Source organism: Stegostoma tigrinum, chromosome 21 (assembly GCF_030684315.1).
Source record: "Stegostoma tigrinum isolate sSteTig4 chromosome 21, sSteTig4.hap1, whole genome shotgun sequence".
In the NCBI taxonomy this organism is placed as follows: Eukaryota; Metazoa; Chordata; class Chondrichthyes; order Orectolobiformes; family Stegostomatidae; genus Stegostoma; species Stegostoma tigrinum.
The window spans coordinates 13,497,791-13,520,178 of NC_081374.1; the positions used below are offsets into that span (position 1 = coordinate 13,497,791).

At 40.2% G+C, this 22,388-nt stretch overlaps 1 protein-coding gene across 2 annotated transcripts in view; it reads right to left on the reverse strand.

Moving 5' to 3' along the window:
- The window catches only part of LOC125462665 (solute carrier family 26 member 9-like), a 118,682-nt gene extending 98,600 nt beyond the window's left edge, over nucleotides 1-20,082 (reverse strand). The window contains exons 1-3 of one of the 2 annotated variants that reach the window (XM_059653355.1): nucleotides 19,846-20,082; nucleotides 18,931-19,031; nucleotides 5,834-5,965 (exon numbers count right to left, since the gene is read on the reverse strand). The gene's annotated coding sequence lies outside the window, so the exon portion shown is untranslated. The remainder of the gene's footprint in view (nucleotides 1-5,833; nucleotides 5,966-18,930; nucleotides 19,032-19,845) is intronic. The other variant, XM_059653356.1, reaches the window with a different exon arrangement.
- Between the last annotated feature and the right edge of the window lie 2,306 nt (nucleotides 20,083-22,388).

The following is a 22,388-nucleotide window of genomic DNA, read 5'->3' on the forward strand; positions in this document are numbered from 1 at the left end:
TGCCTTTACAGCTTCTGTGACACTCTTTCCATGACAATAATTAAATTAGTGATGCTAAGGTTTATTAGGACTTCATACATTTCTCCAAATTTGAGCACTTGTGAGTGCCCTGTCTTAGAAGTTTCCAGAATATCACTGGTGCACTTGAAGAAATTTTTTTTTCGGAAAGCTAAGCATAACCGATAGGACCAATTGCCAAATGCCTATTAGATGTACACGACGTTGGTGAGGCCTCTTCTGGAGTACCGTGTGCAGTGCTGGCCACCCTGTTATAGGAAGGATATTATTAAACTGAAGAGAGTTCAGAAAAGATTTACCTGGGGTGTCATCAGGAATGGAGGGTTTAAGATATAAAAATAGACTAGAAAGACTGGGACTTTTTGTCACTCGAGCATAGGAGGTTGAAGGGTGACCTTAGTGAGGTTTATTAAATCAAGAGGGGCATAGATAAGATGAAGTACAGGGTCATTTCCCTAGTGTAGGGGAGTTCAAAACTAGGAGGAATATTTTTAAAGTGAGGGGATAAATATTCAAAAAGGACATTTGTGTGTGAAACGAACTGCCAGAGAAAGTGGTAGACGCAGGTGTTATAATGGTTAAAAGACATTTGGAAAGGCTCATGAATAGGAAACATTTGGAGGGATATGGTCCAAAAACAGGCAGGTGGGACCATTTTAGTTTTGGAACATGGACTGTTTGGACTAACAGGTCTGTTTTCACACTGTATGACTCCGTGGCTCTGTGACACTATGACTACGTAGGAGCAGAAATAGCTCATTAGGCCTTTGGAGTCTGCTCTGCTGTTCAATGTGATCATGGATGAGCTAATCAACCTTGAATCTACTTTTCCATCTTTTTCCATAACCCATGATTCCCTCAATGATTAAAAATCCATCTCAGCCTTGTATATGCTTAATGATCAACCTCCACACCTCTCTGTGGTAAAGAATTCCACAGATATACCACTCTCTGAGAGAAATCCTTTCCTCATCTCTGTCTTAAGTGACCCTTTACTTTGAGTTATGTCCTCTGGTCCTAGACTTTTCCACAGGGGGAAACAATCTTTCCATATCAGCCCTGTGAAGTCCTCATAAACATCTTATGTTTCAAGAGAGTTGCCTTTAATTCATCTAAACTTCAACAGCTTTGAGCCAAAGGTTTTTTTCCTTCTTCTGCAGAAGCCCCTCTTTATTTCATTCAGTAATTTTATCAGATGTGTGGCAAAGGGGTAGCATTCCAGAAATAATCATTGCGGGAATGAGCTCTCAGCTATGGCAGAGAAATTAACGAATCATGGAATTCCCATATTCCATTGAATGTTCATAAGCTCACAAACGGGGGGAAGATAATGGCGGCAGAGGGAGTAAAGCGACTGATTTAGGCAACTCGGAAACTGTACCTAAGGAAACAGATACTGGCTGATGGAGAGGTAGACAGACAGACAGACAGAGAAAATATGTAGAGCAACCTCGGGTAGCGCTGAATCACAAACAGAGAAAATCATAATTTAAACATTTTCAAATAGAGTTAAAGGATTCACACAGTGAGAAAGAAACAATGGCATAAAGAAACAAAAAGTCAGGGAAAGAGACTGAGAGACAATGAAAGGGGATTGAGAGATTGTCAGATGTTTTGGTTTGTTTACACTTGTGTTAGCTGAAATTGTTTGGAGAATTGTTGACTGGGTATGGAAGCACCAACGACATGTCATTGCAATAGTGAGGTGATGCAGGTTCTGACTTAATGTGTTGCAGGGTGACTACTCTCAGGTAAACAGCTGTGAAATCGAATAACCTGTGGGATAGTCATTCACATTTATTCTCAGATATCACCTTATGATGGTTAACATAATTGCCAGAGTTTGTGGTTTCAAATGTTGTTGGATGACCCGGGTCTGTTTCCATTTTGCATGACACTATGACTCTAAGACCAGAGAGGATATATTACTTCATTCATCTGCCTCCATTCTAAAATGCCCATCCTTTATTTCAAATCCTCCCATGACTTTGCTCTCTCGCCATCTCGGTAATCTCCTCCTGACACACAACTTTCTGAGCGAGACTTTTGCATTCCTCTTATTGGCTTGAACATCCCCGATCTTAATGGCTGGGTACATTCAGTTACCAAAGTCTTAAGTTTTGGAGTTTGTTCTGTAAAACTCTCCATCTCCCTGCCTCTCATTCTTACTTTCAGACATTCTTTAAATTTAACACTTTGGACCAATTTTTTGATAATCAGAATTAAAACCTCCATTATAAAGCACATTCTCAACTGTAGATATTGTGTCCTATTCTGGGCATTATTTAAAAGCATTACAGAGGATAAGGCAAGATTTATCAAGAAAACAGAGACATGAGATGCATGGATAGACTGGAGATGATGAGGTGGATCATTGAAGGTGGTGGTTGTCATTTGAGAAAAGGTTGAGAGAGATTAAAGGCACAGAGCATCTATCCCACGCCAGCAGAGAATCTTCTCCCTTTGGCAGTGCAGTCAAAAACTGGAGGATCTAAACTGATGGCCAAAATAATTAAAGGCACCAAGAGAAAACATTCCTTATTCAATCATTGTTTTTAGTGTGGATTACACTGCCTGAAAGGGTGATGGAAGTAATTCATTGTAGTTTTCAAAGGGAATTAGAGAAGAACCTGAATATTTGAAGGGTTACAGAGGAAGGATGAGTAATGGGACAGGCTAAATTGCTCCTGCAGACATGAACTCAATGGGTGAAATAGCCTGTTGTAATCATTCGATGGTTTCTTATCTGCCATAGCATCAAATTCTTTCCTTGTAATGCTGCTATGAATTGACATATTTCATTGATATTAATATTAATGTATAAATGTACACAGCCATTTAGTAGAACAAAACAGAGTATTATTGAGAAAAAAAGGCACATTTTGTTGAACCAAAAACAGAAGTTGCTGGAAAAACTCAGCAGGTCTGGAAGCATCTATGGATAGAAATCAGAGTTAGAGTCTAGACACATATTAGGCACAACATTATCCACTTTTACTCATGCCATCAGGAGCATGACACTGAGCATAGATAACCATTGGGAGCACTTTCTCAGCCATTCCTTGCTTGTATAGTTGAGAGAGCAAGTAAGAACTCAGAAACAGCTTAATTGTCTCTGAATCAATAAAGAATGGGGATGTGGATTTGGATGATGTGGAATCAGAGTGGGGAGATGTTGAGATGGATTCAATCCAGCTGAAATGTAGCATTAGTATGCCAAGAAGGCAGGAGACAGGGACTGTCCTTTTGCTGTTGTCTCCTTGAGCAATATCAATGGAATACAACTGACAATTAGCCCAGCGACTGGTTTTGTGGCCACTGTCCATCAACTCAATGTTAAGAAGTTTGCACTGCCCATGAACCTATTTACTTTCTATGTTAAAGAGTCAGCACAATTGGAGACTGCCAACATTGATGGTGGCACCTTCAAATGTCAAAGCCTTAAATTATGCAATTCCCTCCCCACATTTCCCTGTCATGCTTCCTTGCTTTCCTTTTTTAATACCTAAGGACAGCATGGTGGCCCTGTGGTTAGGTCCCTCACAGCACCAAGGACATGGGTTCGATTCCACCCTCGGGCAACTGTCTGTGTGGAGTTTGCACATTCTCCCCGTGTCTGTGTGGGTTTCCTCTGGGTGTTCCGGTTTCCTCCCACAGTCCAAACATGTGCAGGTTAAGTGAATTTGCTATGGGGAAATGCAGGGTTACAGGGATAGGGTAGTGGGGTGGGTCTGGGTGAGATGCTTTTCAGAGGTTTGGTGTGGACTCGATGGGCTGAATGACTTGTTTCCGCACTGTAGGGATTCTAACTCTTCGATCAAGATTTAAATTGCCAGAAGCGGTTCATATGTGGAATGAAGTCCAGAGGAAGAGGAAATGTTTGGGGGGATATGGGTCAAATGCTGGCAAATAAGATTGGTATAATTTGGGAAATTTGGTAGGTATGGATGAGTTGGACCAAAGGGTCTGTATGACTTTATAAGTAGTTTGGTGTCATATTTTGTTTTTGAGACTAAAGTGAAACACCTTCAGATGTTTTATTCCATTAAAGACTCTTTAAGAATATCATTTATTGTTGTGCCTCGCATCCTTATGCTAACAGGTCTACATCTAGTAACTGCCCACTGCCTGAATGCTGACGAAGTGGCACTATTCAGTAAGTATCCAGCTCTCCCAGCCACGCACTAAAACCTCCAGTTAGACAAAACCCTTGACTATTGCCTCACAGAGAGAGGCCACTTGACCCCTTGGTGTTGCACAGGTTTTTAGAAAGAGCCACTCACTGTGAGACATTCTGCCTGTTCCCTCCTTCCCAAAAATCATTTGAATAATCCATTCTTCTTTTTCCCATTGACTGACTTGGAAAATTGTGGGTTCTGCTTTCAATGTTGTTTCACATCCTTACCAATACCTGTCAACAAGACATACCACCGATCATGTCTTTTTTGTTCATTTGTTGATGATGATCTTAAGCCCTTTGATCTAATGGTTACTGGGTGAAATACTTATTCAAAAGAGAATAGGTTATGAATCAAATAACATTTCAAACAAAATCAAACACTGGAATGTCAATTTTGTAAGGAAAGAATGAGACAGATCTGCAGCAAATGTCCGAACAACACGATAACCTTGAGCTCCTATAGCACAGGGACATTCAGATTAAAATGTACATTACCCTTGGTTAACAAATGCCCTGAATATACAATTCAAACAGTAATATTTGCTTCCAGAAAACCATCTGAATAACAAATGCAGTATCTGACACAGTGCTGGAAGCAGAGTCAATGTTAACATTCAAAAGTGAATCGAACGAATAATTTAAAAGGAAAAGTTATCAGGGCTGTTGGCTGAAAGCAAGGACATGAGATGATTGAAAGAGTCAGTACAAGCAAAATGGGCGAAACAGCCTTCTTACATGCTGTGACATTTTATTCACAGCTACAACAGGAAAATAACTTGCTTTTTTAACGTTCAATCAATTAAAAGACAAAGATAAATTACGACAATAAAAGTCATAGTTGTAAAGAGTTAAACATTGTGTTAGTTTTTGTTTTATTTGATAAATTGCCCACTCACTTCCACTACTGAATGAAATTTCTCCAAGATAATCCTAAGATTTAATTAACATTGCATTCTAGTCAGTAGCCAGGAAAAAATAGAACATGTTTTCATCATTTTCAAAAGAACTAATGAAATTGGTGCAGTTTAATTTGAGGAACCTATTGTGAATCAACAACGTAACAAGTGAATAATTTTTCTTGAGTTTTCTAACAGGTAGATCTTCCTGTGTGTGGAATTTAAAGTATACAGCTGGTATCCTTAAGGGTGGGGAGAATCTGAGCTCTGTGCCTTCAGGTTGATATATTTTGATGGTCTGCACTGTTAGCTTTTTGCTACTCTGAAATGCAGCTCTGATGAATTGCCTTTCATCTCCACCATCCCCTCCCCCAATCTCGCAAACACTCCTGGAGAAAGTGGGAACGTAACCTTTGCTGTGTCAAATCGAACAAAACTACTGAGCCTGTTAATCGCCTCTTGCACTAACCAGTACAGCGTTTACACTCTACACACTCTGCTGGGAAAAGATATGCCAAAATTAGCCCACATATCCTAAAACAGATAGAGGCTCAACCAGAGCCCTGAAAGCACACAGCTAAAGTTGGAAAACATCCTCACTTGTTTAAAGTGGGATGTGCAGCAACCCATATTCCTGTCGACTATGAAGAAACAAAAGACAGCAGATCGAAGAATGAAGAGAAAGAGGAATTGGCAATTGAGGCAAAGAAAAGAAAACTGATTTGCAAAAGGGTCCTACCTGGTTTATTATTTAGGATGAGGTGGCAATATTCCCATGGACTTCCAAGTTCCACCTATCCCTCTTTCTGTGGGCTGCAGTCTGAATTGTGAGCAGTCCCACCTCTACTGGAGCAAGATATCTGTCTGCACTCTATTTTATAAACACAGGCATTAAGGTAGCAGCAAGCCAGAGATGACGTAGCACTCAAATACCTAATTACCTGAAGCACCTTTGCAGAGGTAAATATTAGTCAAGAGCTTTGAAACTGTATTGTCTGCAGCGGAAACATTAGAAGGCTGTCAGAGGTAAAACTCCTGTTACCAGTAAACTATTATCAGTCTAATACTATCTTTATAAATTCCACAATCTTTACATAAATGTTGAATTGCTACCAATTTTTTTTTGAAAACTACGGTTAGGAAGCATTTGGGCACTTAGAGCCTAATTCTCCCCCAGTTATCATTTGCACCCAAGACAGCCAGAAAACAGGTTTGGGGGCATTCTTGTTTTTATCTTTCCACATCCCTCCCCTAAGAACCTACTTACCCAGGCAGTGCCACAGCTAGAGTTTACTCTGTCTGCTCGTTTATCATACTTTAATAAATATGGCTGTTGGAATTGTGCTGTGCAGGATTAGGAATGAATGCATTCATGTGCTGATATGAGCTGATGTTGTCTGCAATTGCAACAAAGACATGAATGCAAAGGCAAAAATCCTCATTGAAGCCATTGAAACTGCAATGAGTTTCATATGAGTATTGTGATGTACTACAAATCACATGCACAACGCAATTTGGCTAAAAGATGAACCAAAGGTAGAAAATAATGAACTTTCTACAAGCAATTTCTCAGCCCTAAGTGAATTGCATTCTACTTTACTAAGCAATGAGTTGTGTGAACAGAGGTCTAGTGAAACAACCGGTGGCGTCCCTACCTCGGAGCCAGGAGCTCCCGGATTTAGAGTCATAGAATCACAGCGTTGTACAGCACGGAAACACACTCTTTGGGCCAACTCATCTATGTCAAACAGATATTCTATATTAATCTAGTCCCATTTGCCAGCATTTGGCCCATACCCCTCTAAACACTTCCTCTTCATGAACTCATTTTAAACGTGGTAACTGTATCAACCCCATCACTTCCTCTGCCAGCTCATTCCATACATGCACACTGTCTGGGTGAGGAAGTTGCCCCATAGGTCCCTTTTAAGTCTTCCCTGTCTCACCCTAAACCTACTTGGCCACGAAGGGGGTGTTTGTGATGTGGCAAAGTGGGTCTCTTATAAATCCTTCCCAACAAATGCAGTTGGATAGAGTGGGACAGATTCCATGTCAGCCATACCATGGGAAGAAGCTTAAACCTCAACTAATGCTATCTATTGTTCCAAGTGACAACATGTAGTAAAAAGTGGCTCAAACCCTAGTTGACTGAAGTGGATTAGATTAGTGCCTTCAGTATGGGGTTCAATCCCATGTTCAGCTGAGATAGATTTGGGACCTGTCTCATTGCTCTCCCCACCTTGGAGCTTCCAGTGCTCCTGGACCTGCTATTAGGTAGCAAACTGAATCAGGGGAAATCATGTGGTTTTTCAGACAGAATCCCAGAAAAGGAGAAGGGCTATTATCCCAGTGGGAAAAATAACCCCTCTCATCCAAACAAGAAAATGTCTCCATGGTTTTGACAAATTTATCAATTGTGAGAAATGTTATGCTGAAATAAAGCACAAATCCATTCTTCCCTAACTTCTGGAACTTCTTAAGCCAGGAAACCTTAAACTCTGAACAAACGACTTCAGACATTAACTCTATTTCACTCTCCACAGATACTGTTAGATCTGTTGAGTTTATCCAATACTTCCTCTTTATTTTACAAGAAATCGTCACTTGTCTGGAACCTCAGTTCTCAGTCTGAATGCAATGGACCAAATGGCCTCCTTCTGTGTTGTATCCATCTTTTGATCCTATGCTTGGTGGGGGTGGGGGGGGGGTTCATCCACAGTGCCACCAATAACTTGGACAGCAGTCTAAATGTTTGTGAAATGTTTACAGTGGTGACAGGTGGATGAAAAACGACAGTAATAAAATTTACCTCCAACATCTTTACTGGGAATCATCTGGCAATCCCTGTAACATGTTTGATTAGAGGTAATTTGAACAATTCAGCTGCCCATTATGTGTCTCTCCCAATTTTAATTTCCTTTGAAGTCAGTGGGAAATTGAGTGGAACATCGAGTAAGTAAAACTTTAAAGCATTTATCACAAATAGACCGACTCAAAAAACCCTGTGATTGACTTCAAATTGCTACTCTTGGCTCTTTTTGCACAAGAACACATAATTAAGATGCTCTTCTTTTAATGCTTTTTTAATGATGTCTAGTGGTAACTTCTATTCAGTGTTTTGAAAGTGTGTACAGAAAAAAAACGCTATGTTTCCCCTCCAGCCTAGTATTCACAGCTCCAGTCAGAAGGTACAAGTTTACAGTAGGTGTTGAAGAAACCAATCAATATTTAAAAGATTACAGGCTGCCCAGTTTCTGTTTGTTGCCATCTCACTTCAAAGTGAAAAGTTCTACTGATGTTCTACTGTTGAGAGTCATAGCTGTGGAACTTTTAATTTGTTGCAAATGCAGCAAAAAGGAGAATTGAAATCTTCATTTCTTCTTTCCCTCTACTTGCATCAGTAATTGTTAATCCTTAGAGCAAGTCAAGGTATTGAGCATTCATATGACTTCTTAAAAATCAGATTGAAAATCATAGTTTTCCTGATAGTACTTATGCTTGTCCAGCTATGCTTCACTTTCTTTTTAATCAAGTATCCAGAAACCTCCTCAATGAGGGTTCTGACTAATATTAGCCTGAATTGTGCAGTTGCCACAATAAGAAACTGCCGGTGCTCCTACTATTATTAACCAGGACACTGATAGCATCATCTAGCATCTGCATATGGACAGTTAACTGTGGAATTGCAGACGTTGCTGTCAGAGATTTGTCTGTTACTCTCAGAATGCATTGACAAAATTCTCAAATATCTAAATCAATTCGGGATCATTGAATTAATGCAAACTTGCAATTTTTACACCATAGTATCATTGCTAAAGACCTTTAATAAAATTATGTCATATTGAATTTGTTATAATTGGATTTGCAAAGATAATTGCTCCCGAATGATAGCTCGAGCCATAAAAATCTATTTCTACACAAATGAAATTCAAATTTCTCTAAACCACAAAGCAGATGCCAGAGACTTTTCAAAATAATCAAATTTAGTTTTTTAAAGTAAGTTATTTCAGCTTCTATGCATGTGATTGCCACAACTATTATTTTGTTTTCTTATAATAAAATTAGGTTTGTTGTCTGAGATAGATCTTTAATGTGATTGCTTGTCTAGCCTGAATCACTTAGATATTAATGTTATTGGGCACCAGAGATCCAATATAGTTGATTCCAAAATGAAATTAATATTGGAAAAGGTGTAATCTATGCCACGCAGCTGAGTAGATCTTTCTGGTCAGTAATGTTCGAGATAAATAGCGAGCACAGTTACACGTCACCACTTTCTGCAAGATCTAAGCCATAGTATTAATGATGTTTTTCTCCCCCTCACTGTCTTTGCTGTGTGTGTTTTGGACATTGCCTACAGAGTGAGGTAGAATTTTTCTATTAGCAATTGATCCTGAATTGGACAAATTTGGTATGCATTCTACCTGGGAGTTTGTTTGCTAACGCTAACTAGGGAAGGGCTGACAGACATGTCGTAGAGTCATAGATTCTCACAGCATGGAAAAAAGACCCTTTAGTCCAACTGGTCCACACTGAACATGTCCCTAAATGAAACTAGTCCCATTTGCCTGCGTTTGGCTGATATCCCTCCAAACACGTCCCATTCATTTACATATCCAAATGGCTTTTGAACATTGTAATTGAACCTGCATTCGAGTGTGTGTCTTTCCAAGCTAGAAACATTATCAGAGTTGAGTTGATCTATCACTTAGAAAAAGATGCTCACAGTAGTGTAACTGGTGAATTGTCACAAGAGTTATGTTCCAAACCCCAACTTATGATTTGTAATGAAAAGGTTTTTCATATCACAGCAGTGGCCTTCAGCAGTGACAGTTAACGTTTTCTAAAACAAAGAACTGCGCATGCTGGTGGTCTGAAACTCTCAAAATCAGAAATTGCTGGAGAAAGCAACAGGTTTAGCAACATTTGTGCAAGGAAAACAGAGTTAAAATTTCAAAACTAATATCACTCTTCTTTAAAAATCAGTTCTGGTTGACTCAAAATGTCAACTCTATTTTCTTTCCACATGGTTAAAGTTTTGGTGCCTCAAGTTCTCCTTTGACCTTAGGGAATTATAAGCATCTGAGGAACTATTCTAACCTCTCACTAAAACAGAGGAACCTAATTATGCAACATAGAGCAATTGGAATGAAGAATTGAAAGGCAGTGTTTGAGGAAGATTAAAGAGTGTGACTAGAACATTCATCTTCTTGATCTTACCCACCTTAGAGGTGACCCGAGCAGGCTAATTCAGAAGAATGCTTGGTAAGAGAAAAGAAGAGACCAGCATTTATATAGAGCTCTTCACAACCATTGGACATCTTAAAGTGCTTTTCAATGAAATGCTTTAGACGTGTAGTCCATTGTTTTAAAGTAGACAACTCAGCAGCGAACTGTGTAGAGCAAACTCCTACAAACAGCAATGTGGTAAGAACTGGATAATCTGTTTTCTTTCTTTGTGATGTCAACTGAGGGTAAAATATTGGCGAGGAAGCTAGTAATGGCTCTTGTGCTTTTCTTTAATGTAGTGTCATGAGAGCTTTATATCCACTGAGCAGGCAGCTAGAGCCTTGATTAGACGCCTCACTCAAGTGGCTCTTGCATCACGCTCTCAGCAATGCTCAAATTCATTTTTGTACTCCTGCCCTTGTGAGAGATGTGAACGCAAAACATTGTAATTCAGTGGTAAGCATGCAAATGAGTCACAATTTGCACACCTTGGTTGGAAGTAGTTCATTTTAAACAAAGTAGAAAGTTTAGGGACAACAGGTTTCACTCTTCTGTGAAATATTCATATTTGATCAATCAAAGAGGTGAAATTCACACTTGTTTGGTGACATATTAACTTGGAATTCCCTGGACAGTACTGTTAGTTAATAGTTACTTATTTATTGCTTTGAATCCCCTTTGAAAGTTTCAAAATTTCTAAGAACATTGACTGATTAATATAATGGTTAATTAGGGACCTCAGAAGGAAGCTGACAATCATTTGTCCCGTCGATGAACTCATTAATGGAGTCAATATTAACAAGTCCCCATAGTTGATGATGGAAAGATATACACAGCAATGAACAATCCTTTTCATTGAACAGTTTGCAGTTTATTGCTATTCTTTACAGATTTGCTTGCTAACAAATACAAATTGATTGCTTTTTTGTATGATTCTGTTTACATTGTAGAAACGTAGAAGATAGGCCTTAATTTTACTCAAGTAAATGCATGATATATTCAAAATCGCTTCTTGGTCTGATATTTTAATGCCAGCATTAATCCATTCAAAACAATTGTGTTAATGCTTCTGTTAAAATAGTGAAGAGTATCATAAAGTTGCCCGCTAATATCAACGAGATGGGTGGGTGGGCTAGTTGGGGCAGAGGGGGATTACTGATTCTGCGTGGGAAGAAGACTAACCTTCAAAAGCTGCTGGCTAATTGTGGCAGTGCAGCATACTCAGTAATGGGTGCTGCCTAATTCTACAAAGGATGTTCAAGGGAATCCCTGAATGATGTTAAGTTGAGGGGTATTAGATGCAGAGAGTTTGTTCTCCTTCGGGAGAGAGGCATCTGGATGGGTCTTGGAAAGCAGGTAGTGGGAAGGAATGGAAGGGACTATCTTCCAGTCCTTTTAAAAACCGGCTGTCCGCTCCTGCCCAAATGCTCAGACTGACCGTATTATGATGTGAACAGTATATTATTCAGGTCAATATGCCTGTTAACCAGCCTGGTTGACATTAAATTGTCCATTTAAGTATAATAAGATGGTAAGACTGGAAGAAATAGGAACAGGAGTAGGCTGTTCAGGCCTTTCAGCCTGTTCCACCATTGAATAGGATCATGGCTAATCCGACATTTCCAATGCCCACTTCCTGCAGTTTCGCTGTAGGCCTTGATTCTATCGGGCATGTTGCTGATTTTCGCACCCATCCACCTAATTTATTGATGACTAACTGAACAGTAGGTGGGAAGGAGGTGGGCTGGGCTCTTGCCTTATTTTAAGTGCCCTACCCCTCACTGACTGGCAAAAACATCCCCAAGAGTCACATAAAATCCAGCCTGTGCTATAAACATTTTTAAATGCCTGCAAACTCTCTTGTACACTTTTTTTTTGTGTGGAAAACCATAATGTGCTCAAGATCTTCTAATGATTCTGCTTGTACAGATATAATATCTCAATGAACTCAGTACTCTGCCTCCATACCCACAGCACATCATTTGCCTGTTCAAGAAATCACTTATTTTGCTTTGCTGGAGCTTTGCTGAGAGTGATTCATTTTTTGGCATGAGATTTCCCTGTCCTAAGGAGGTGCATTCGGAGAAACACTGGGAGATAAATCAGAAACGTTTGCTTTGGCTCAGCTAGTTACCTTGCACAATTCTGCCTAGGAGCAATCTTGTCAGAGGAAGTAAAATTAATGCAGATATTTCATAGCTAGTAATAGTGTGTGGCCAGTAAAGCCCATAATTATCCCTGTTTGGGAGAGATGCTGCCAATTCTGGGATGTTCCTATCTGTGGTTGTGAGCTCTGCTGAAGGTGTTCATTTAATTTAAAGAGACCGTCTACCATGAGTCAAAGGATTATCAACATTACATATCTACTATTGCAAGTGGCCACCTACACTGCTACAGTCTATCTTGTGGGAGTGATTCTACATCCACAATAATGGCCTGACAGTCAGGACCAAGTGGGAGTTCTGCGCTTGTGGACTTCTGCCTTTTTCAGCAGCACCCATCTCTCCTGCCGGGTCTTGCAGCCAGACTTGACTGCAAACCCTTCAGCTGAGCCTTCCATCTTTCTGGTCCACCTGCCTTCCTTAACTGAACAGGGATGCTGAACACAGCTCCTTAATTAGCCATAGATAACAAAGTGTGGAGCCGGATGAACTTAGCAGGTCAAGCAGCACCTTAGGAGCACAAAAGCTGACGTTTCAGGCTTGGATCCAAGTGTGAAGTGTGTAATAGTCACTTCGGCAGTTCCTGATCCGGATTTGGGAAAATAGGAACAGGAATAGGCCATTCAGTTCTTGGACCTGTTCTGCCATTCAGTAAAATCACGGCTGATTTGTGGTCTGACTTCATATAACCAGCTTTAACCCATGCTTCCTTGATACCTATGTTTTTCAAGTGTGTGAAAACATCATGACACAGAATCATTAAACATATTCATATTTTCACAATAAGGTCAAAGTGAAATTTTATTATTTTTCCATCCTGCCTAGGCGTTTTGAATTTTTCAGTGACAACTAAAGGACTGAACGATTAAAAATCAATTATGCAGAAGAATGTCTGATATTCAGTGCACATTAGTCTTCACTTTCTTACTCCTCATAGCTTGGCTGATGTCTCCAATAGTGATGTTATAGAAGTAATACTATTGAAAAGTATTATGGTTCAGCCTTGATTGAAATTGCACGTGCTTCCTCTCTGTACAGCTTCATTTCCTGTTGTCACGTCATTCCCAATATTTATACATGCCTGTGTTCATTGTTCATATTTATAATTGATTTTGCCAATTTATTCTCATTGTGCAATATGGAAACTGGCTTCTCACAATCACTTGAGTTACCTTCCAAATGTTTTCATCCATTCCTTTAACAGTAACAGATATTTCTAATTTCCAATAGAATCATGTTGGCAGTATACTTTCCCATTCTGATTTAATCTCATCACATGAAGAAAACTAAGTTTCTGGGAGCGATCTGTAGTTCATGAAATTGTGGTTGTCAGAGGTTGTTGGCCATTTATGTAACCAGCTGCCTCCAGTGAAGGGGGAGAATTGTCTAGTGCCTGGTGTATGGAATGCGGAGTGTGGAGATTAGGTCATATAGATCAGATACTTTCTCAGTGCAATTCTTTTGAATAGCTAGGGCATCCCTTTGAAGACCTGAGATAACCCTGAAGGTATGGTGGGATTGGGTCCTTTTGGGGTAAACAAGTGCCCTTGAACACTCTTAACTATCAATAGGATTATACATAAAATGTATATAAACCCTTTGGAGCATTTCAACTTGTTCAGACCTGTCAAAAACTGTCAAGGATCTGGAGGTGCTAACAAAACTTGACCTGCCAAGTATGTAAACAAACGTCAATGTGTGTCAACAAACATTGGCCTCTCAAGGTATGTCAAGACTTGTCAGGAATGTCAACAAATGTCAAAATGATTTTAGAAGTCAAAGAGTGTAGTCTGCATTATGAAACTTTAAGTAATAGATCTATACTTTTTTCTCTTAAGTCCATGGGTACATATGACTACATAATGCATTGGCATGGAAATTGTAGGGGTGAGAGGGGTTGGGTGGAAAGAAACAAAAATTTGGTTCAGGGGTAAAGAAGATCATGGAGGAAAGATAGAAGGTGCATTGCTGGACATTGGAGAGTGTGGGCGTCAGGAGGAGTGAGTGGCATGCGAGAGATGTGGGCTAGAGCAATGATAACAAAGTGTTAAGCTGGATGATCACAGCAGGCCAAGCAGCATCGTAAGATGCTTCACACTTTGTTATCTTGGATTCTCCAGCATCTGCAGTTCCCATTATCTCTGGGCTAGAACAGGAACTGTCAAAAAAAGACACCAAAAATCATGTGGAGTTTTTAAAAAATTAAAAGAATGTTGATTCAATTAAAAACATAGCAGATTTTGTATTGCATGACTGATTTCCCAAAATACTATAATCACAATGGAGTGCCTATTAGTAAGCATTTTGATGGAGAGCTCCAACTGTTTATAGAATGGAAAGGTTTGTTAGCTTTAGAGATTAAGCACTTAAGGGTTTAGCAGGGATATGTTTGTTTTGATAAAGGATTCGTTGAAGGTTTTCAATGTCTTGACTCATTTTTGGTTATGAATTTATGTTTTATTTTTGAGTAGTGACGTAGTAGGTAGACCATGTCAGCATGTCTCCTAAGGTTTTGCCACAGTGGATATTCACTAAAATTACATGGAGATGAATGGACAAAGGATGGTGAGTAGGGAGGAATGAGTTAGCATTGGGACTAGAAAGGGCTAGGAGATGATTGGGAGATTGGGTGGCACATTCCCAGAAGAGGGGTTATGGGGAATGGGCAAATGGGCATAATGTGGCATAGGGAGTACACAGGGCATTGGGGTTGGACAAATGAACAGTGTGGCACTGGAATTATGAGACATTATTGGATGTGGTCAAAAGAAATAGGATGACATATTGGCTTTAAATCAAAGATTGGTGCAGGGTAGTATGATATAATATTAAGATGGGTAGTGGAGATTAGGGTGGACTGGATGGTAATGGCGAATGTGAAGGGCCTGGCAGGAGGACTACTTTATGGTTTAATGCATTTTTAAGGATTTGACCATGGTTCTGGACACTAAGGCTGGCTTTTGCCCAGTCTGTATTGGGAACTGGTGGCCTCTTCCTGGGTTACACAGCCCAACTCCAAACCATCTCTTGCTTTGGTTCAACAATGGGAAGTATAGGCAATTGGGTGTGCTATATCATTATTTCTATGGTGGCATCTAACCTGGTAAGTTTTTAAAAGAGGCAAAATTCATTGTGGGAAACAAGGCTAAATAATAAGGCGATGGGAGAAAGGAATGAAGGGAGGCAACTCTTGGGTTCTCTGGAAACAACCTAAGTGTCATCGGCAGGGACTGGATTGGGTGTTAAATATAAGGTGAGTAATAGCAGAGCAATGGGAAAAGAAAACGTCGAGTTAGAGGAGATATTCAAAGGGAACAGGACAAAGGGTATTCAGGGAATTAATAGCAGGTGCAACAATGGGATAGTAAACCAGTTAGGGATACAATAAGAGTTGGATAACACCAGTTGTTGGGGAAAGAATTATAGCAGACACGCAGGTTTCTAATGGGGAGCCAAATGCAACTCTGGGCAAAGGCTAAAGGCCTATCTATTCCAGGAACCTGGGCGAAGATAGACAAATGTTGTTCATTATCCTCTCCTAATTGCTGTACAGTTATTCTTGGCGAGAATGTTTGGTTCTTGAAGGTGATCAAACTTGATTGTATTCTAATGGGGCAAATAGCTAATAAACGCTGACTCACTATTTAGCCTCAAGTGAAGAATAGCTACAAGCATGAGTTATCAAACAATTAACAATATCCCTGGAACTCTGCCACACGTTATCACCTTCAAGGGAGGAGGACTGAAGGAGGAAAGTTTTAGGTGTGGGTAAGTTTCATCATGACATGACTGAGTAGAAGGTAAGGGTTAAGAGTATTGTTAATGTTACATTGTAAGTAAGGAATTTCCAGGATTCTGGGTGGAAGTTTAAGCAACCTTGAATCAATAATGAACATTGAATTGCTACAAGAGTGTTCCAGGTATTTCAACAAAGGAACAAAAAATCACCACCTAGAAGCTGACTAATAGTTTTGGTGACTTATGGGGGAAGTCATACAGTCATAAGCTCATACAGCATGGAAACAGACCCTTCAGTCCAACCAGTCCATATTGAACACAATCCCAAACTAAACTAGTCCCAACTGCCTGCTCCTGGCCCATATCCCTCCAAACCTTTCCTATTCATGTATCCATCCTAACGTCCTCGAAACATTGTAATTGTAACCACATCCGCTATTTCATCAGGATTTTCATTCCACACAGAAACCACCCTCTGTGTGAAAAATTTGCCTGTTATATGTTTTCTAAATCCCTCTCCTCTCACTCTAGTCTTGAAATTCCCCATTTTAGAGAAACGATAGCTACCATCAACTCTAGCTATAGCTCTTGTTATTTTATGAACTTCTATCAGTTCACCTCTCAACCTCCTACACTCCAGTGATAAAAGTCCCAGCCTATCCAACCTTTCCTTATAACTCAAAGCTTTCATATCTGGCAATATCCTGGTAAATCTCTTCTGAACCCTCTCCAGCTGAATAATGTCCTTTCTATAAGTCAGCGGCCAGAACTGGACACAGTATTCCAGAATAAGCCTTACCAATGTCTAGTACAACCTCAACATTACGTCTCAACCCCATAGACTCAAAGGACTGAGCACTGGGCGACAGCATGCCAAACTGTTACGCAAACTTTAAAGAATTATGTACCTGCACCCCTAGGTCCCTCTGTTCTACAACAAAACCCGAGGGCCTACCATTAAATATAAAAGCCCTACCCTTGTTTGTTGTGCCAAAATGCAGTATCTCACATTTATCCGGATTGAACTCCGTCTGCTATTTGTCAGCTTATTGGCCCATTTGTTCAACATCCCTTTGTAATCGTGGAAAACCTTCTTCACTGTCTACTATACCACCAATTTTGTTGTCACGCACAAACTTCCTAACCAGGCTTTCTATATTCACATCCATTTGTAAGTGTCTTATTTATGATCTCCAAAAGAATAACACATTCTATAAATTTGGCATGTATTACATATGGTCCTATTGGATGTGATTCCACAGGATTAAAGCTTCGTGTAAACTTCTACATAAGGCAATCTTCATCAGAGAGGCTGTAAGACACTGAAGAAAGAAAAATAAAGTTTTGCAGTAGGGGGCACTCTTTCTGGAAATTGGGATGAAAGCACATTGTTGAAAAGGAGAAGAAACAGCTTTACAGTGTACCTACCTGCATTAACTTTACACAAGAGTGTTTAATGCTGATATTGGGAGACAGAAGTAGAATAAATGCTTCATTTTGTGATAATTGTAATGTTTCATCTCCTTGAAAACAAAATCTACCAAAAGCATTTAAGAAGGAAAGAAATTTCAATGCTGAAAGAGTATCTTTCTTTCTTTCTTTTTGAATGCCTTAAAGAAGCAACATCCACAAAACAAAGGTACTTCTTGACCCTTCTTAATTATTAAATGAAGGAACATTTGACTTCATAAAATGGAATGTACAATTGCACATATTTTGTGAAAGATCACTTTGGATTGTGGTGTTCTGATTCCTTCCTTTTCAAAAATTCTCTCACCAGAACCATTCCTACTCCAGTCCTTGTAGAATTTTTAAAAATATTTTCAGACCAGATTTACCTGCCACTAGCTCAGTTTCGAGAACAAAAGTCAGGATGGGTGACTTTGCCCCAGCAATGTTTCAATGCTGGACTTACACTGGATGCCAGGAGTTGTTTGAAAGCAGAAACAAAAGTGGAAATTGCTGGAGAAGCTCACCAGACCTGGCAGCATCTGTGGAGAGAAATCAGATTTAACACTTCAAGTGAAGTGACCCTTCCTCAGAACTTCTGAGAAAGGGTCACTCGATACAAAATGTTAACTCTGATTTCTCTCCACAGATGCTGCCAGATCTGCTGAGCTTTCCCTGCAATTTGTTCTTTTGTCTCTGACTTACAGCGTCTGCAATTTTTTCAGTTGTTTGAAATCAACTGTGTCAATGTGACTGTTAATTGTAGCCTTCTCTGCTTGGATGGGAACATCCCCATCAAGCAACATAGCCAATATCATGAGCTCACCATATGGTGTAATTTACAGTACACATTGGTGCATTAATGATACATGTAGAGCTAACTTATACCACCTACCTAAATTTATGGGCACATCTAAATGTGAAAAAAATTCAACATTTATAATAGAATATCTGTAAATACTTTGATGACAACATGAACAGAATATACAATAAATACAATTATTAATAAATAAGTTTCTGATACTCAAATACAATACCTCAAAAGTTAACCAAGTTTCATCACCAAAACCCAAAATTGACGCAAAATGTAGCTCTTAAACAGAATTTTGGTTGACTAGTTATTGACTAAATTTCAAAATTACTTAATCTTTGATAAAGTTGAAGCTAACAATATAAAATATAGCAAGGAGCTATTAACATTTAGCAAATCAAAAATAAGTTCAATCATTTATTTAAAAGTCACAGGGTATTTGCTTACCTTAGACTGACAGGTAGTGCTGGATTATATCTGTCTCCTCAGGTGTTACAAACTTGAGCACATTACCTCTCAGCATAAAGTTCTGAACAGGCTGGTGATTTCTGCTTAAATAGAAAATGAGTCATCAGGTACAATAACAATGTGTTGCTTATACTGTCTTTTGAAAATGATTTGCTGATTTTATTTAAATGGCAGTCTGTATTGGACTGCAGCAGACAGGACAGAACAATTACATGACCAGCAGGTAGTAAGAAAAAAGAAAAAGCAATGTATTTACTTTCTTAGTGACCTTCTTTGAAACGAGTTCAGCAAAGTCTTTGATAGTTGCAGTTAAACCTTTTAGGTAGACTTAAACTATTTTAAGACTGTGAAGAATGTTACCTATTTTGTGTTCATTATCTACTTCAGACAATTTAGCTTTCTGGATAATTTGTTTAAGAAAGTGTTTTAGAGTATGCAAAAATACTAAACATAGCAATAAGGAACTCATACATAGACAGACAATATAATTTTAGAGAAAAAAATGTCCTACTTTGGAATGTTACAATCTTCTATTTTGTGATCATTTTTAAAATAATTCATTCTTGGGATTGTGTGTTGCTGGAAAAGCAATATTTAATGCCCATTCTTAAATGAGGCCGTTAGACAATTTCAGAGAGTGATTAAGAGCCAACTAAATCGACGTGGGACTGGAGTCACACATAGGATTGTTTGAGTAAGAATTGCTAATCCAGTAACACATCCACATCCAGAAACACAGGCTAACATATATGCTGTGTAATTATGTATCGTTACACATTACGCTATAAGATGTAAGATGGGTGCAAAACATATCAAGACATTCCCACTATTTAAGTCTAAGAAAAAACGTTAGAAAAATTCACACTTTATCTGGCTATCTAAGGACAGATTCACCTTGATGATAGTGACTCTTCCACTTCAATGTGTTGTTCTCTGGAATGCCGTGAAGTAGATTCCAGTCCACCATCAGGAAATTTCTTTCCATCTGCTTTGCCGTCTCTCCAAATCAGGGGTGAACAAATTCACTTTGCACTTTCCTATGTCTCCAGCTGTGTAAAGGAGCAAATCATCTGAGTGTCAGCTTGATTTAAAATTATGGAAATAATTAAAGAGAACTCCAATGCCAAGTTCATAGGTCAGAAATCTATCAGTACATAATAAACTACACTTAATCTGACTTTTCATGGCATGCCTCATAAAAATTCTACAATGCTTGGATGAAGATTGAACTTTGAACAAAATATAAGAAAAACTGCTATCTCATTCCCTTCATTAATCCAGTATTGTGAATAAGATGCTATCAGCCATCTACTTTAAACTGTTAAATTTGATTGGCTCAAATGATTGCATGCAATTGGCAAAGCATAGATAGACTGAATAAATGCATTATGCCATGAATCTGGGGAGCCATGAAGTTTTTGGAATGCGTCATGTAGCTGTTGGGTTTGCTTATGTTCTAAAGTCAAAGAAACATTCTGTCTTCTTTGGGCCATCTCCAGCACATCCCTCACCTTCCTGGGCCTCTCAGTCTCCATCTCAGGCAACCAGCTTGTAACCAATGTCCATTTCAAGCCCACCGACTCCCACTGCTACCTAGAATACACCTCCTCCCACCCACCCTCCTGCAAAAATTCCATCCCCTATTCCCAATTCCTCCGCCTCCGCCGCATCTGCTCCCACGATAAGACATTCCACTCCCGCACATCCCAGATGTCCAAGTTCTTCAAGGACCGCAACTTTCCCCCCACAGTGATCGAGAACGCCCTTGACCGCGTCTCCCGTATTTCCCGCAACACATCCCTCACACCCCGCCCCCGCCACAACCGCCCCAAGAGGATCCCCCTCGTTCTCACACACCACCCTACCAACCTCCGGATACAAAGCATCATCCGCCGACACTTCCGCCATTTACAATCCGACCCTACCACCCAAGACAGTTTTCCATCCCCACCCCTGTCTGCTTTCCGGAGAGACCACTCTCTCCGTGACTCCCTTGTTCGCTCCACACTGCCCTCCAACCCCACCACACCCGGCACCTTCCCCTGCAACCGCAGGAAATGTTACACTTGCCCCCACACCTCCTCCCTCACCCCTATCCCAGGCCCCAAGATGACTTTCCACATTAAGCAGAGGTTCACCTGCACATCTGCCAATGTGGTATACTGCATCCACTGTACCCGGTGCGGCTTCGTCTACATTGGGGAAACCAAGCGGAGGCTTGGGGACCGCTTTGCAGAACACCTCCGCTCGGTTCGCAATAAACAACTGCACCTCCCAGTCGCAAACCATTTCCACTCCCCCTCCCATTCTTTAGATGACATGTCCATCATGGGCCTCCTGCAGTGCCACAATGATGCCACCCGAAGGTTGCAGGAACAGCAACTCATATTCCGCCTGGGAACCCTGCAGCCATATGGTATCAATGTGGACTTCACCAGTTTCAAAATCTCCCCTTCCCCAATTGCATCCCTAAACCAGCCCAGTTCGTCCTCTCCCCCCACTGCACCACACAACCAGCCCAGCTCTTTCCCTCCACCCACTGCATCCCAAAACCAGTCCAACCTGTCTCTGCCTCCCTAACCGGTTCTTCCTCTCACCCATCCCTTCCTCCCACCCCAAGCCGCACCCGCATCTACCTACTAACCTCATCCCACCTCCTTGACCTGTCCGTCTTCCCTGGACTGACCTATCCCCTCCCTACCTCCCCACCTATACTCTCCTCTCCACCTATCTTCTTTTCTCTCCATCTTCGGTCCGCCTCCCCCTCTCTCCCTATTTATTCCAGAACCCTTACCCCATCCCCCTCCTTGATGAAGGGTCTAGGCCCGAAACGTCAGCTTTTGTGCTCCTGAGATGCTGCTTGGCCTGCTGTGTTCATCCAGCCTTACATTTTATTATCTTGGAATTCTCCAGCATCTGCAGTTCCCATTATCTCTGATTCTGTCTTCTTTGCCTGGTCTACATGTGTCAAGTCAATGTGTTTGGCTCCTAATTTTCCTCTAGAATAATTCGGGCAAGCACCAATATTATACAAAACCATTGTAAAATTGGAAAAGGATGCTGATCACAGAATTTCTCATGAGTTAACAGGAATGATCATCAGATGTCAACTTTGACTACAATATGACGTCTCAGGAATTAATAAAACATAAGCAATTCACACACCGTCAGAACAGTTCAGGTGTCATACAGACAGACAACACAGGTACAGACCCTTCAGCCCAACTTGACTGTGTGAAAGTTTTACTGATCACAAAATGACCATAGCAAATATTGTAGATGCAATTAGAAACATTAGATAGCCCGATAATCAGTAATAATTATTCCATCACCGTGGTGGACTTTGATTCTCCCAACAATTGTTTACTTTTCCACAGAGACCGTGGTCAGAAAACTCCCTTTGAAAGACATCAACTCAATAAACAAAGATGTTGTTT